Source organism: Nuphar pumila, chromosome 15 (assembly GCF_984573655.1).
Source record: "Nuphar pumila chromosome 15, dmNupPumi1.hap1.1, whole genome shotgun sequence".
In the NCBI taxonomy this organism is placed as follows: Eukaryota; Viridiplantae; Streptophyta; class Magnoliopsida; order Nymphaeales; family Nymphaeaceae; genus Nuphar; species Nuphar pumila.
The window spans coordinates 36,355,015-36,359,873 of NC_143263.1; the positions used below are offsets into that span (position 1 = coordinate 36,355,015).

The window sequence follows — 4,859 nt, forward strand, 5'->3', positions numbered from 1 at the left end:
GTTTTTTATCAAATCGGACCAGATCAAACCTTTGGCTATTTTCAAAGTGGGAACACGTATCCAAACCCTCCTTTTTCTTTAAGTTTTTTTTAGATAACAAGCCAGCTCATATCCATGTCGCCGTGAACCCAAATCGGCCTTAATTAGTGGGGGAGAATCAGATGATGAAAACGCCATTTATGGAAATCCCCATTCATCTCAATCAGCGGGATGGTGAGAACTCTCTCTCTCTCTATAAAGATAGGTATGGTGTATCACGCATGAACATGATAAGGTGCGGCTATCTCAGCTGCATCCATTTTTGGGATTTATAATAAACATTAAAGTTAATACAGAAGAGATTATATGATCTCGGGTATGTCCAATTGTTGTGCAGTTTTGAGCCATTTGACAGCCATCGTATAATTTTTAAAAAAATAAAAGAATGCCGACCATTTTAAAGCTTTTGATTGTCATCTTCACATGAGAGAGAGAGAGAGAGTTCTTAGTCATGCTTTTGTCATCCAATACGTAACTAGAATGGAGGGCCCCGGCTGGTGGTTGAGAGAGAGAGAGAGAACATTCACCATTCAACATTACCAAAATACATCCAACAGAATATGAGAGAGAGAGAGTTTTGCAGCCTATAAATTGCTCCGAAAGGATGAAGGATGCATATCAGTAGCAAAACTCGAGGGCACACGGGGAGGCAGATTAGGATTAAACCTCGTGAATTCTGATACTCGAAATGATGAAGCTTTATGGTGTAGCGACCATATGCATGCTGCTGCTATTGTCGTTAGAAATTGGAGTGTCAGGGGATGTTGGCACGGCAGCGTCCTACAGTTCCCCTTACATACGTAAGTCACTCAACATTCTTCCTTCTTCTTCTACAGAACTTTCTGCATACCACACAATAGCATGTTCCAGTGATCTGTCCCGAGTACTTAGATGCCACCGAAACACATAGCAAGTTCCTTCTTCGTAATAGCAAGTTCCTTCTTCTACAGAACTTGCTGCGCATGTAGTGATTTTTTGTGTAAAAACACAGGAAATCGCTGCGTGCATTGGACAAAATTAGTGCATGTGCAGTGATTTTCTGTGTTTAAAGTACTCAGGCCCGACCACTGGGCCTGCTATGACAGCGAGCAGATTCAGTAGCCGAGTACCTTGCAAACTTACTCTGGCTTAGTGAACCCCCCGCCCCACCCCCCCCCCCCCCCCAAACTCAAGTACCTTGCAAGGTACACGATCCAACAATTGGATCTCCTCCTTAACACTTTAGACGGTGAAAGTCCAGTAACTGGAAGCATCAGTAGCTAACACTCTTGACCATCATGGTAGAGGAAGAGCAGATCAGGTCATATGATATATAACCGAGTTCTTCGTTTATATTCAATCCGCATCATCCATCTCACTTGAGGAAGATGTGCACGGACGCCACTCTTATCGTTCTCAACTGAGATGCATGGTCCCCAAGTGATGTGCGTATTGGAGTTGAATATAAACAACAACAATTAGTTATAATTCAATGCGATCTGATCTGATCTGATCTGATCTGCTCTTTGTTAAGGTGCATATGGTCCACTGTACTGTCATTGGTGCGGGAGTGAATGAACTTGTACTTGGTATTGAACAAGGTATTATATACAATATGACCTGATAAATAATGATTTTTTTTTGTGCTTTCTATGTTGGTTGGTGCAGCAACAAGGTGTTGGGGGAATGACCAATCAAAATTTCCAGCAAACAGCATGTTTGTTAGCGTGAGTGAGGTGGTGTGGGACAATGGTGCTGCATGTGGGAGGAGGTATAGGGTCAGGTGCGTTGGGGGAGGGTCCAGGCCTTGCAAGGATGGTTCCATAGACGTTGTGGTGGTTGATGCATGCCGAGTCGATCCATGCCCTTACACCCTCCTCCTTCCAAACAACGCGTTTGGTGCAATCTCCCGCTTCCCCAATGCCAGAATTAACGTCGAATACATCCAGTACTCTCTCTCTCTCTCTCTCTCTCTCAATTTCTGTTTTGCATTCTGCAGGATTTGAAGGTATATATATGGAGTTGTATCTCTGTAGCTTGGTAACCTTGATTTTTTGGATCGGAAGGCGGCAGCAGACTTGATTAGTTATAGCCATTGAGACTTCCTCTTGTACAGTTCTGAATTATTAACAACAAAAAAATATATAGATGTACCAAATAACAAAAAATGGGACTTACCATTGTAAGTAGTTGTTGGATCATTTTTCATATCACACAGTTTCCCAATCGTCATCATGATATAAAACACAAAATAAATCAAGAAATACAACAGTGTAATAACATGATTAACAGACGACCGAAACAATAACAGGGAGAAAGCATGGCATTTTCCGCATCAGACCAAAATCCAGACGACAGCATAAGATTAAACAGATGCATAGAACATAAAGAAAACAACAGGAACATGTTTAGTTTATGTAATAGGCTAAGGCGTACGAAGGTACTCCCCTTAGAGAAGATTCGCCCCCACATACTGTGCAAATCAGGGTCCGGCATCCTTCCCCCAGGATACAATAGCCACGACGAACCGAACGATGCACTCCGGCGGGTCGTCCTTCGAAAACAACCTCTTCGAACCAAAGTTGCAGAACAACCCTCTTCGGGATATCTCAGGAAAAGGAGAGAGAGAGAGTAACAGAGAGATGGGAAATCGCAGAGCTTCGGCCAGAAATCGCCTTTCTCAACCTCTTCGTAACCCCAGCCCTCACCACGCTTTTATAACCCAAGAACGGTTATGAAACGTGGAAGGACCCGTTACGGATTCTGAGGAGACGTGATCCGTTAACGGTCTTCGAAAGATCGAGACCCGTTACGGAATCCGAAGCGTCATAACAGGCACAGAATACGAGGAGTGGTGACCCGTTATCCATTCCCATAACCCGTTACCGAATCCAAAGAAACTTTGCGTAAAAAGATACTTGTCTTGATTGGATATGGCCCTAAAGGGCCAATTACCCGAACCCGAACCCGAGCCCGGCCCGGCACGACACGGCACGGCGGGCGGGCACGCGCGCGCGCGCGTGTGTGTGTGGTGGTCATCCCACTCCCTTGTTCTCAGGAACAAGTGTATGAGTTCACTAATTGCTTATAAAGCTCTCAAAAAACTCAAGCAAAAGCAATATGGGACTATTCCACCTCATCAAGACCTCTATCTTTAAACACCCCATTCCTTCTTTGAATTTCTCTCCCTTCTTTCTTACACCTAACATTCCCCCACAAGTTCAAAGAATGAAGCGGGAGGAAACCAAAGTGCTAAAAGAGACATTCTGCAACAAGACATATCATGCTTTCAACAATGGTACCTTCCGGTTTGAACCATTACCTTAGTTGACTAGCTTTACTCCCACAGGAACGAAGTGAACTGAAGTCTTGAACTTGAACCTTTGGTGTAGGAGTGTCCATCAGCAACAACATGATAAAGGTTCTGGTTGTAATCTTTAGGGGCGGCGCGTTAATGGCCATGCGCCCGAATCCTGTTTCATGAGTGACTTCAGGAATAACCCAATTCCTTGAACTGCGGCCACACAGTCACACTCACATAGGTGGGCTTCTCCAAAGATGCACTGCTAACATCTCGCCTTGAAGACTTTGAACCCATTCAGAGTTTTAACTCTTCCTTAACTTGCAGCTACAGCACCTTTCCAGAGTAAACAGGGGAACATACATAGATACAAAGTATCATCTTTAATAAGGTGCTATCCAGTTCACCCTACAGCTTGTTATTACCACATTGAACCTACTTTGTGGGATCTCCACTCAGATAGGTTGGGTTGCTACTGTAGATGAACTACTGATGGGTTTCAGTCCCATCCCCTCTCTGGATTTTAGGACTAAAGACTTATCTAGTCCTTTCGTTAATGGGTCAACTGTGTTTTCTTTGGATCCAACATAGTCCACAGCAACCACTAACTGAGACACCAGTTCCCTTACAGATTTTATTCTGACTTGGATGTGTCTCCTCTGCTTTTGGTTATATTTTATGCTTTTAATCTTTGCAATAGTGGCCATATTGTCACAATGCACAGATATCGCAGGAATTGGCTTGCACATTAAAGGAAGTTCCTCAAGAAGTCCCTTTAACCATTCAGCTTCCAATCCAGTGACATCTAAAGCACAGAGTTCAGCCTCAAAAGTAGACCGAGACAAGATGGTCTGCTTTACTGATCTCCAGGCGACTGTGCCGCCACCCAAGGTAAATACATACCCTGTCACGCCATAACTGCCAGAGTTCATGGCTATCCAGCTCGCATCACTATATCCTTCAAGAACTGCAGGGAATCTCTTGTAATGCAAACTCAAAGAAATGGTTCCTTTCAGGTATCTAAGTACCCTGTCCAATGCCTTCCAATGAGTGCGATTTGGACAACTTGTGTATCTACTTAATTTTGTCACGGAGAACGAAATATTCGGTCTTGTGCAATTTGCAAGATACATCAAACTTCCAATAATCTAGGAATACCTCAATTGAGACACAGGAACACCAGTCATATTCTTATGAAGAGGGATAGAAGGGTCATATGGAGTTGCTACAGATCTCCCTTGGTTATAACCAAATTTCATAAGTACTTTCTCGACAAAGTGAGATTGAGAAATGATTAACCCTTCAGCTGAACGAGTCAGCTTTAAGCCTAAGATCACGCTTGCAACACCCATATCCTTCATATCAAACTTACTACTAAGAAACGACTTTGTCTCATTAACAATTCCCATATTGGAACCAAACAGTAGAATATCATCTACATACAGACATAAAATAATACAACCATCACTTTTAACTTTACAATAAACACACTTATCAGATTCATTGACAACAAAGCCAAATGATAATATAATATTATCAA

The 4,859-nt window shown here is 43.0% G+C and overlaps 1 long non-coding RNA gene across 1 annotated transcript; it reads left to right on the forward strand.

Moving 5' to 3' along the window:
* The first annotated feature begins 655 nt into the window (after nucleotides 1-655).
* On the forward strand, nucleotides 656-2,207 carry LOC149815138 (uncharacterized). The gene is made up of 3 exons (XR_016428023.1): nucleotides 656-839; nucleotides 1,687-1,966; nucleotides 2,018-2,207. It is a non-coding gene; the product is annotated as an uncharacterized LOC149815138 (long non-coding RNA).
* The last annotated feature ends 2,652 nt before the right edge of the window (nucleotides 2,208-4,859 follow it).